This window comes from Nerophis lumbriciformis, linkage group LG24 (assembly GCF_033978685.3).
Source record: "Nerophis lumbriciformis linkage group LG24, RoL_Nlum_v2.1, whole genome shotgun sequence".
NCBI classification, from domain to species: domain Eukaryota; kingdom Metazoa; phylum Chordata; class Actinopteri; order Syngnathiformes; family Syngnathidae; genus Nerophis; species Nerophis lumbriciformis.
In genome coordinates this window covers 16,196,224-16,209,172 of record NC_084571.2, presented here as the reverse complement: position 1 = coordinate 16,209,172, position 12,949 = coordinate 16,196,224, and the positions used below count along the sequence as shown (strand labels likewise).

Below are 12,949 nucleotides of genomic sequence, written 5' to 3'. Positions count from 1 at the left end.
CTAACATTGGCCAGTTAGCTAATGTTTACATTAGCTAATGCTAACCTTAGCCAGCTCGCTAATTCTTACATTAGCTAATACTAACTTTAACCAGTTAGCTAATGCTCACATTAGCTGATGTTAACGTTAGCCAGTTAGCTAATACTAACATTAGCCAGTTAGCTAATGCTAACAATGACATTAGCCAAGTGGCTAATGTTGACATTAGCTAACTGGCTAATGTTATAGCATAAGATAACGTTAGCATTAGCTGCTGTACTGCAATACTACTTCAATATGTTGGTGAATAATACTGCAACACTACTTCAATATGTTGGTGAAAAATACTGCAACACTACAATATGTTGGTGAATAATACTGCAATACTACTTCAATATGTCGGTGAGTAATACTGCAATACTACTTCAATATGTTGGTGAATACTACTGCAATACTACTTCAATATGTTGGTGAACACTACTGCAATACTACTTCAATATGTTGGTGAATACTACTGCAATACTACTTCAATATGTTGGTGAATACTACTGCAATACTACTTCAATATGTTGGTGAATGATACTCCAATACTACTTCAATATGTTGGTGAATAATACTGCAATACTACAATATTCATCAACCTCAATACTACTTGTACTTGTTTAGATGTCATCAAGTTGTTGCATGATCTTTTTGTTGGCACGCAGTTGTGTGAAGAATGTGGACTGGCTGGTCCACTAAAGACACACCATGTGGGACTGAAACTAAAGTCTGATCAGTGAACTGGCTGGTCCACTAAAGACACACCATGTGGGACTGAAACTAAAGTCTGATCAGTGGACTGGCTGGTCCACTAAAGACACACCATGTGGCACTGAAACTAAAGTCTGATCAGTGGACTGGCTGGTCCACTGAAGACACACCACGTGGGCCTGAAACTAAAGTCTGATGTTCAGTGGACTGGCTGGTCCACTAAAGACATACCATGGGGGAGTGAAACCAAAGTCTAATGTTCAGTGGACTGGCTGGTCCACTAAAGACACAATGTGTGGGAATGACACTAAAAGTCATGTTTAGCCAACAAACGTTCAGGAAATATTAAAGAAATTAAAAAGAATGTTGGTGATGTTTCTTGGTGTGAGTTTAGTGTCAGTGTGCGCTATCTAGTGGTGACGTCACAACATTACACTCTTTAGTTTAGTTTAATTTAGTGTCTCAAGACGGCGGTACCTGTTATAGGGTTTGTGTTGTCATAACACCCCTTGTGAAATGGTATGCCCCAGCAGCAGGGAGGAAAGGGGCTTGTGTGATGTTCTGGCGTGAGTTGAATACAGTCGGATTAGAATATACACTTGTCTCAGGTCTCATTATTCATACACACACAAACATGGTGTCAGAAGTGACTAGAACCACACAAAGTCCGGTGGAAGAGTACCGTGCTTCACGGAGGGACCCGTGAAGACGAGAAAAAAAGATAAGAAAAGAGTGGAACGGCGTTAGCAACAAGCTAGGCTAACAACATCACCATGGCTACAAACATCCCGCCACCGGAGGAGATGAAGATCAGCGGCGATCTTGCAAGTAACTTCAGAGCAGAATTTGAAGACTTTGTACTTGCTACAGGATTACAAAACAAAGCAAAAGAGGTACAAGCAGCAACTTTACAAAGAGTGATGGGCGGGGAATGTCATCACATATACAAACACAACTTGGGACTCACACCGGAGCAAGGAAAGGACGTGACAGTTATTCTCGATGCCTTGGAGGGATATTTCAAGCCAGCTAGAAACGTCATATTTGAGAGATACGTTTTTGGCATCTGCAAGCAAGATGAGGGGGAGCCCATTGATGCATTCGTAACAAAGTTGAGGGAGAAGGCTGCTTCCTGTGAGTATGGACAACTCAGAGAGGGTCTGATATAGGGCTGCAGCTAACGATTATTTTTCTATCGATTAATCTATAGATTATTTTTTCGATTAATCGGTTAATCTATAGATTATTTTTTTCGATTAATCTATAGATTATTTTTCCTTTTACCGATTTTTTTTTAAATTTAAAATGAAGAGGAAAAAAATAAATGTAGGCCAGTTTTTTCAAAAGGCATGGCTTTTATTTACAAAAAAAAAAGTATGGCCACTCAGTCAACATTGACAACAACATGACAAAATATTCTGTAACAATGTAAACATTTAAAACTTTTAACATTTAACAAAATTAAAAGTAGCTTATTTGCTTTTTAATGTGCAAATATAAAAGTAAACATCCAGTGCAAATCTTAATATTCTGGAATAGTATAAGCATTTCAAAAGTAAAAGTATTGCTTATTTTGCTTTAAAATGTGCAAAAATAAAGATAAACATCCAATACAAAAAAGTGCAAAATGGAAATATTCTGTAACAAGTGTAAACATTTCAACAAAAGTAAAAGTATTGCTTATTTGCTAAAATGTGCAAAAATAAAGCTAAACATCCAATACAAAAAAGTGTACAGTGTAAACATTTCAACAAAAGTAAAAGTATTGCTTATTTTGCTTAATAACACAACAATGATAGTATGATTAAAGTGAAAGTTAATTGTTCGTTTGTACATAGTATATGTAACTGTTAATGTTGTAAAAGGTATTTGCACAACTAATTAACGTTAGCGTTTGTGACACGTCTTGTGCCATGGGGTTCTTTCAGGACCGACAGACTGAACGCCAGACGGCTTTGCCAGGTTTACAATCTTTTAATTTTACACAAAGTCTTTTCTCTTCCAACTGCGCGGATCGCGCACCTGGGCACGATTGCGGCGTCGCTCCCGGCGCGCCCCGCCTCGCCGCTCGCTGGCCGCCACCGCCTCTCCACAGCGTTAAAGAGGAGCGCGTCTTTGTAAACACTGAACAGGCACGCCAAACGCGCCTCTCAGAGCGAAACGGTGCTTTAGTTTATGAATTTACAACGCAGATACAAATGACACATTCATGTTTTTGTGTAATAATGACAACGTATACGCACGCGGACGATTGACTTGTTGATGGTGATGGCAAGAACGCTGTCGGGGGTTTTCTTTTCAAGTGTTCGTTCATAGCCGTTGTGCTGCTATGATAGGCCATTTCCGCTCGACACAGTGTGCATACAATTGAAATACTCCCACACTTTTGACGACTTTTGGCGTGCTTTTTTCCCCTCGCTCGCATCGTCTGCTTTGCGCTCCGCCATGACAGTAGTGTGACGTAAATATGCGACGCGCCGACGCACAAAAACGGCGTCGACGTATTTACGTAACCGATGACGTCGACTACGTCGACGCGTCGTTTCAGCCTTAGTCTGATAAGAGAGACTGGTGCTGGGTGTGAGTGATGACAGCGTGCGCCGTCGTCTACTCAGACAGAAGGATCTCACACTAGCATCAGCCATAGAAATATGCAGAGCTGCTGAGATGACAGACAAGAGGATAAAAACGATCACACAGGACAGGGCACTAGAGACAGTGCATGCAACAGATGGCCGGCGGCCGCGAGTCCCACCCAGGCTGGAACGCTCGGACAGGTTCCAGTATCAGACTCCAGGCACGAGTGAAAACAGCGACCTGTGTCCTGCATTTGGAAAAAACTGTCGCCACTGTGGAACAGCAAATCATTTTGCCAAGGTGTGTATGAAGAGGGGCCAAGCTACACCACAGTTACATGCAGCTGACATGGAGGTACATGAGGACATGGACAGGTCTGACACAGAGGCCCACATATACACAGCAGAGTGCATAGGGGCAATTCAGGGTCAGGGGAAGAAATGGTTTGCCAACATAAAAATGAATGGAGGGTCTCAGAGGTGTCAGTTAGATTCAGGGACAACCTGTGATGTTATGAGCATAAAATACATGAGGAGACTTGCTCCAGAGGCTAAATTACTACCAAGCCAGACCAGATTAGTACTGTATTCGGGTCAATCAATGCACTCCATTGGCATATTACGAACAGAGTTTCTAATGAGGGGAAAAGCACACAAGCTACAATTTGAGGTAGTAAGAAGCGGGCAGAGACCCCTGTTGTCAGGTGAAACAAGTGAGCGTTTAGGTTTAATGCACTTTACCATTCCAGAGGAGCTGCTTATGGTAGGGCATAGTAGCTCAGAGCCACTAACCAGGCAGCACCTTGTGCAAACGTATCATGATGTTTTTAACGAGCCAGTTGAGTCACTCCCAGGGGATGTTCATTTTGAGTTACAATCTAACGTAGCCCCAGTGCAGGCCTCTCCACGTAATGTCCCAGTGGCTCTCAGAGATGCAGTCAAGGCTCAGCTAGACAAATATGAAAAAGAGGGCCATTTAATCTCAGTGACAGAGCCTACTGAATGGATTAGCAACATGGTGATTATCAGACAGCCAGATAAATTAAGGATCTGCATAGACCCTAAGTCATTGAATCAGGCCCTAAGGAGGTCTCACTACATAATGCCGACACTTGAAGATGTGTTACACAAGCTGCCCAGGGCTCGCATATTCACACTTGTAGATGCACGAGATGCTTTTTTGCAGTGTAAGCTAGACGAGGAGAGCGGTTACACCACCACGTTCTGGACGCCGTGGGGCAGGAAGCGCTGGTTAAAGCTGCCATTTGGGGTGTCTGTGGCCCCAGAAATATATCAGCGAAAGCAGCACGAGCTACTGGCAGGTTTAAGCGGGGTAGAGCCAATAGCAGATGACATACTGGTGGTTGGGTGTGGGGAGACAGATGAGGAGGCCATACATGACCATGACACAAAACTGATGGCACTCATGCGGTGCAGGGGGGTTAAGCTGAGGTTGAGTTTCAAAAAACTGCAATTCAGCTTCAGAGAGGTCAAGTTTCACGGACACATTCTCTCGGCAGCGGGGCTCAGAGTGGACCCTGAGAAAAGTAAGGCGGTCCGGGACATGCCACACCCCGAAGACGCCAAGGCCGTACAACGGTTCATCGGATTTGTGACATACCCCGCAAGGTTCATGCCACGCCTCTCTGAGGTATGCGAGCCACTACGGAGGTTGTTGGACAAAGATGTCCCATGGCCCTGGCTGCCCAAACACGACGCTGCAGTCGAGGAGATCAAGCGACTGGTCACAACTGCCCCGATCCTGAGATACTACGACGTGACAAAGCCAGTTGTCATTCAGAGCGATGCGAGTCAGAAAGGACTGGGCTGCTGCCTGATGCAGGAGGGTCAGCCTGTGGGGTACGCATCGCGGGCGCTAACCCAGACTGAACAGAATTATGCACAAATAGAAAAAGAGTGTTTGAGTATTGTGTTTTCGTGCCAGCGTTTTCATTACTATTTGTATGGGCGAGCGGAGATAATAGCAGAAACAGACCACAAGCCGCTCATTTCAATTTTCACAAAGCCCCTCCTCACAGCACCCAAACGACTTCAGAGCATGCTGCTCACTCTCCAGGCCTACAATCTCAAGGTAGTGTACAAGCCAGGGCCTGATATGCATATTATTGACACACTGAGCAGGGCCACTGCTCCAACACAGGGGACTGACACTAAATATACAAAGCAGTCCATCTGCTGCCTGCAGAGGGAGCAAGAGGCTACTGAGCTAATAAACCAGGCTGAAGACCTGAACGTCACCAGCCAGCGGCTAAACCAGATAAGACTGCACACGGAGGGCGATGGGAGCCTTCAGTTATTGAAAAAGGTGGTGATCCAGGGATGGCCAGATTGCCGAGAGGATGCTCCTCTGGCGATAAGAGAATACTGGTCAATCAGGGGCGAGATCAGTTTACAGGATGGAGTACTATTCAGAAGCCAGAGAGTCATAGTACCAAAATCGTTGCGTGCAGAGATGTTGAAACACATCCATACCAGCCATGTAGGAGGGAGATGCCTGCTACAAACAAGCCAGAGACACGCTGTTCTGGCCCAACATGCACAGCGAGATCAAGGACTATGTGAGCCAGTGCTCAACGTGCAATGAATACTTACAGGAGCAGCAGCGGGAGACAATGATGTCCTATGCACTTCCTACACGACCTTGGCAGATCCTCAGCATGGATCTGTTTAAACAAGCAGGCAAAGACTTAGATTATTGTTGACCATTATTCTGATTTCTGGGAAATAGAGCTGCTTCCAGGACTTTCAGCGGAGACCACAGTGCTATTGTGCAAGGCCCAGTTTTCACGTCATGAACAACCGGATCGCGTGATAACAGATTGTGGGTCTCAGTTTGACTGTGAGACCTTCAGGAGATTCGCAAAGGAGTGGGACTTTGACCATGTCAAGTCCTCCCCCAGGCACCCAAAATCGAACGGGAAGGCCGAATCGGCCGTGAAGTAAGCGGGTAATGACCCATGGCTGGCCATTTTGCAGTGGAGGAACACGCCCACGGAGGGCATTCTCAGCAGCCCCGCACAGAGGCTGATGTCTGGTAGGCTGAGGACTCCGCTCCCAGTCGCTGACACGCTTTTGGAGCCGAGTGTGGTCACTGGGGTCCCAGACAAGCTGCGGATAAAACACCAGACAGCCAAACTCTGGTACGACAGATCGGCCAGGGACCTGCCTGAGCTGTGTATTGGACAGGACATAAGGATGAAGCCCCTGCCTGGGGACAGGACGGGCAGGTGGCGAAGAGGATTTTGTCTACAACAGGTGGGCCCCAAGTCGTACCTAGTGGATGTTGAGGGGACATTCTATCGCCGTAACCGGGTAGATTTGCGACCAGCGGAGAGGGACGCGGCCGAGCGCCACCCTGAGCAAAACTGTACAGCACAGCTGCCCACCTGATGGGCAACCCAGCAGTCCACCCAGCAAAGTAATGGACACTGACACAGGTGTCCAGGCCGTCAGGCCACTCAGGCAGAGTGACCAGCACTAGCCTAATGGCTGGACCACCTCCATCACCATCACCACCACCACTATTTGCGCCAGCCGGGCACAGGACGGCCAGTGGCAAGGTGGTGAAAGTGCCTGACAGACTTAATCTTTAGGCACGTCCGAACTCTTGGGTTTTGTTGGTTAAAGTATACCTGGGACTGATTTGTTAAGGTTGTTGACACACAAAAAAAAAAAAAGAAAAAAAAAAAAGATTGTTGTCATGCTGGAATTACATTAATTTGCACTAAGTATTATTTGCACTAAAAGATTGGTTCTCACTGTGCTTGTACTAAGGTTTTCAGCAATGTAAAAGTTGGCATCTATAAAAGGGGAGATGTTATAGGGTTTATGTTGTCATAACACCCTTTGTGAAATGGTATGCCCCAGCAGCAGGGAGGAAGGGGTTTGTGTGATGTTCTGGCGTGAGTTGAATACAGTCGGACTCAGGTCTCATTATTCATACACACACACAAACAGTACCCTGCTCGGCTGCAGAGGCTTGTGGTAGTAATGAAACTTTTTTGGCAAATATATCGGTAAATTCTGTAAATTTCAAAGTTAAATTCCAGCGGAGTCACTCCATAGTAACATACGCCAGACAATTTTAGATGTAAATAAATCAAACAGTTTTAGACCAAAAGATGCGTATACACTGTATCTCATCGGTAGCATGGGAATACTACGCCGGCTACATCCAGCGGCCTGTGAAGCAGCGGAGCCAAGTACCAGCGGGGACCGTCGACGGAAGTAAGCGGTGTGATCGGAAGCAGAAACTGGGATGCCGAGCGGGGCTAACAACAAAGCAAAAGCTAATCCTCACAGAACGCCGCGTCCTTCCATCCTGCTTTTAAATGTCTGCTCCCTGGACAACAAACTGGACTACCTGAAGCTGGATTTAAATGCAAGACGGGAGATGAGGGACTACTGCGCCATATTTCCCTCAGAAACGTGGCTGAAACCATCCAATCCGAACGAGGCAGTTAGCATCGAGGGGCTAACAATGTTTCGGTCGGACAGGAGCAGCACTCTCACTGGTAAATCCTGAGGCGGCGGTATTTGCATATACATCAACAACAACTGGTGCAACAATGGAAAGATAGTCTCATGTCACTGCTCTCCTGATGTAGAACTATTAACTATAAAATGAAGGCCATTTTATTTACCCCGGGAATTCAGTGCTATGATCTTCACAGCAGTGTATATTCCTCCCAGTGCTAACATCAAACAAGCCTTGAATGTTTTGTACTGCTCTATCAATGAACTGCAATCTACACATCCAGAGGGAGTTTTCAACGTGGCACGGGACTTTAATCAAGCGAACATGAAAACTGTGTTTCCCCATTTCTATCAATATGTGAATTTTGCAACCAGGGGTGGAAGCATGCTGGACATGGTGAACCGCAATATTAAGCACGCATTCAAAGCTGCACCCCGCCCCCACCTCGGCTCCTCAGACCATCTATCTGTGATACTAATTCATGCATACAAGCCCCTGCTGATCATATAGCAAGCTACAGTGAAGCAGGTGAGGACCTGGCCAGAGGGAGCAATGGAAGCATTACAAGACTGCTTCACAATCTCCTCCCTCAATGATTATCACCCTGTGGCACTCACCCCCATTTAATGAAGTGCTTGGAGAGGCTGGTAAAGGAATACATTGCCTCCAGACTTCCCTCCACATTCGACCCGTACCAGTTTGCTTTTCACCCTAACCGCTCCACAGAGGACGCCATCTCCTCTGCACGCCACCTGAGCTTAGAACATCGGGAAGGAAAGGACACACACGTGCAGATGTTGTTCCTGGACTTCAGCTCGGCGTTCAACACCATCATCCCGCAGCACTTGGTGAGCAAACTGTCCCCTTGGATTCAGTACCCCCCTATGCAACTGGCTGCTTGACTTCCTCACAGACAGACCCCAGTCTGTGAGAGTGGGTGGCAACACGTCCAGTGCCATCTCCCTGAGCACCGGCTCCCCCCAGGGCTGCGTCCTGAATCCGCTGCTGTTCACGTTGATGACCCGTGACTGCTGCGCCAGGTCCACTACTAACCACATTGTGAAGTATGCGGACGACACATCAGTAGTGGGCCTCATCCGTGACAACAACGACATGGACTACAGGGAGGTGAAACATCTGGTTGACTGGTGCAGAACCAACAACCTGGCCCTGAACGTCGACAAGACCAAGGAGATCATCGTCGACTTCAGGAGGCACCAGTCCAGCCACACTTAACTCTTCATCAACGGCACAGCAGTGGAGATGGTAAGCAGCACCAAGTTCCTGCGGGTGCAGATAACTGACAATATAACCTAGTCCCTACACACCAGAGCTTGTGTAAAAAGAGCTCAGCAGCGCATGCACTTTTTGCGTGGGATGAAAAGAGCACAGCTCCCTCCCCCCGTTCTCACCACGTTCTAAAGAAGCACTATAGAGAGCCTACTGACCAAATGCATCTCTGTCTGGACTGGAGTCTGCAGTGCCTCAGACTGGGAGTCTCTGCAGAGAGTGGTGAGGACAGCGGAAAAGATCATCAGGAATCCTCTTCCTCCTATCCAGGAGATCGCAAAAAGCCGCTGCCTGACCAGGGCTCAGAAAATCTGCAGAGACTCCTCCCACCCCCACCAAGGACTGTTTTCACTGCTGGACTCTAGAAAGAGGTTCCGCAGCCTCCGTAGCAGAACCTCCAGGTTGTGTAACAGCTTCTTCCCTCAGGCCATAAGACTCTTGAACGCAACCTAATAATCCCCTCAATTCCCCCCATAAATGGATGAAGTGGCTGGAATATAAAGACAATATAACATACATCCATAAATGTGGATGCATATGCAAAAGTGCAATATATTTATCTGTACAGTAATCTATTTATTTATATCTGCACCTTATTGCTCTTTTATCCTGCACTACCATGAGATAATGCACCAAAATTCCGTTCAAATTTGAATGACCATAAAAGGAAGTCTAAGTCTAAGCTATGTCAGTGTGCACCATCTAGCGGTAACGTCACAACATTACACTCTTTATGTCAGTGTGCACCATCTATTGGTGACGTCACAACAATGCACTCTTCATGTCAGGGTGCACCACCTAGTGGTGACGTCCCAACATTACACTCTTTATGTCAGTGTGCACCATCTAGTGGTGACATCACAACATTACACTCTTTATGTCAGTGTGCACCATCTAGTGGTGACGTCACAACATTACACTCTTTGTCAGTGTGCACCATCTAGTGGTGACGTCACAACATTACACTCTATGACACAAGATGGAAATAACTGATGTTTTACTTCTCATTATTATAAATGTCTACACTTTGATGCATTATTATTTTATTGAAACAACATCACATTTTTATTTATTTCTATTGTGAATTGAACTGCCTAAATGTCAGCTTTGTTGTTATTGTGACAACTTATTATTATGATTATTATTATGATGATGACGATGAATATTATTATTATTATTAAGAATATTATTATGATGATTATTATTATTATTATTATTGATTATGATGAATATATTGTTATTATGTGTAGCTGTTGCTGAGAGTTTGCATGCTTTAAATATGTGTCATAAATAAATAAATAAATATTAATAAATAAGTTAATGATGCAGAGTTATAAAATATTATTAGAAAATGTGTAATTGTAAAATCTCCTGAGCAAAATGTAAATGTATTGTGTTAATTGTGTTGCAAAGCGGAACGATTGTTGTGATGTTGCGACCCCACAGACAGTAAAAAAGGCAGACCATGCAAGAGGGGAGGGTGCTTGAGCACGTTGTCTTCAGCTCCTCAAAAGATTTAAGTGTATTCGATGATTTGTGTAAAACTTCAAGCAAGTGATTATTAGAACCTCTTTTCGTTACAAGCAGCCAACGAGGTATTGTATTTTATGTAATTTTTTGAGTGTTTATCGATGTGAAATCAAAGTCTGATGTACTGTATTGTACTGTATTTTGTAAGTTCTCACGGCGTGTTGGCGTGTCGGTGTGGATGGTGTATACAGCAAGAAGGAGTCGTCAATAAACGCCCGTTTTACAAAAAATAACTTTTCTGTGTTGCCGCGTATCGAAAGGAGCTACATTATGGTTATTATGAATATTATGATCATTATGATGATGATTATTATGAATATTATGATATGATTATTATGAATATTATTGTATGATTAATATGATTATTATTATTAATATTATTATTAGTATTATTAATATTATTATGGTTATTTTATGAATATTATTATTGTTATGGATATTATCATTATTATTACTATAAATATTATTATGATTATGAATATTATTATTATCAATCATTGTATTGTTATCATTATTATGACGACTATTATTATGAATATTATTATTATTCATATTAAGAGCATTATTATGATTATTATTATGATTGTGATTATTATGATTATGAATATTATGATTATTTTTATGAATAGTATTATTGTTATGGATATTATTATCATTATTATTATTACTATGAATATTATTATGATTATGAATATTATGAATATTATTTGTATGATTATTATTATGATGACTATTATTACGAATATTATTATTATTATTATTAAGAGTATTATGGATATTATGATTAGTGTTATGATTGATTATTCTGGTTATTCTGATTATGATTATTCTGAATATAATTATTCTGATTATGAATGGGATTATTGTTATTACAAATGTTATGATTATTATGAATATGATTGATATGAATGTTATGATTGTTATTATGAATGTTATGATTATTATTATGAATATGATTATTATGAAAGTAGTGTCCATCACGAAGGAGAGATCAAAGTAACTTAAATTATTTAGTAAATTATTTCTGACACAATAAATTCATTAAAAACTTTTCACTTTCTTATGACGTAATAAATATTTCATCATTAATAATTCATCTCTTTGACTTCTCAAGTCTGGTGTTCAACAAACAACTTTGGTGTATTTGATTCTCTGAAAGTACTACATGTGACGGCAGGCAGACGACATGCAAAACATTTCCTACCGCTTGTCTTTTTTAGTCTATTTTCCTTTCCAACAATATTCATCATTTCTGCTGGAAATGTCGGACGACAACACACACACGCACGCACGCACACACACACACACGCACACGCACACGCACACACACACACACACACGCACACACACGCACACACTTTAACACGAGCGTGTAGTTTGAAAGATGACGTCACGGATTTCCCGCGAATGAAAAGCGTGAAATGGCGGCAAAAAGGGGTGAAAGTATTCGGCGAAGAAAGCAAAGATTTACCTGCAGAAGAAAGAAGATTCCTTCCTCGTCACGTCACGTCACGGACTGAAGGAGCGCGTGGCTCTGATTAGCTCCTGGCCACACAGGTGCAGTGACAGCCCAGGTGCATCATGGGAACATTCTTATACGTCTGTTTATTTCTCTTTCATTTCTTTTATATATATATATATATATATATATATATATATATATATATATATATATATATATATATATATATATATATATATATATATATATATATATATCATGTTTGTATGTGACATTATTAATCATGTCTATATGTGACATTATTAATGTTTATATGTGACATTATTAATTATGTTTATATGTGACTTTATTAATCATGTTTATAGGTGACAATATTATTCATGCTTATATGTGACATTAATGTTTATATGTGACATTATTAATAATGTTTATATATAACATTAATAATAATGTTTGTGTGTGATATTATTAATCATGTTTATATGTGAAATAATTAATCATGTTTATATGTGACATTATTCGTGTTTATTTATGACATGGATAATAATGTCTATATATGAGATTAATAATGTTTATATGTGACATTATTAATCATGTTTATATGTGACATTATTCATGTTTATATGTGACATTATTAATCATGTTTATATGTGACATTATTAATGTTTAGATGTGACATGATTAATCATGTTTATATGTGACATTATTAATCATGTGTGTATGTGACATTATTAATCATGTTTATATGTGACATAATTAATCATGTTTATATGTAAAATAATCATGTTTATATGTGACATTAATATTAATGTTTATATATGACATTAATAATAATGTTTATATGTGACATTATTAATAATG

The 12,949-nt window shown here is 41.9% G+C and overlaps 1 protein-coding gene across 2 annotated transcripts in view; it reads right to left on the bottom strand.

Annotated features, from left to right (window-relative positions):
- Positions 1-12,216, bottom strand: part of LOC133620300 (oxysterol-binding protein-related protein 7-like) — a 99,843-nt gene extending 87,627 nt beyond the window's left edge. The window contains exon 1 of one of the 2 annotated variants that reach the window (XM_061981671.1): positions 12,098-12,216. The gene's annotated coding sequence lies outside the window, so the exon portion shown is untranslated. The remainder of the gene's footprint in view (positions 1-12,097) is intronic. The other variant, XM_061981669.1, reaches the window with a different exon arrangement.
- Positions 12,217-12,949: the final 733 nt, after the last annotated feature.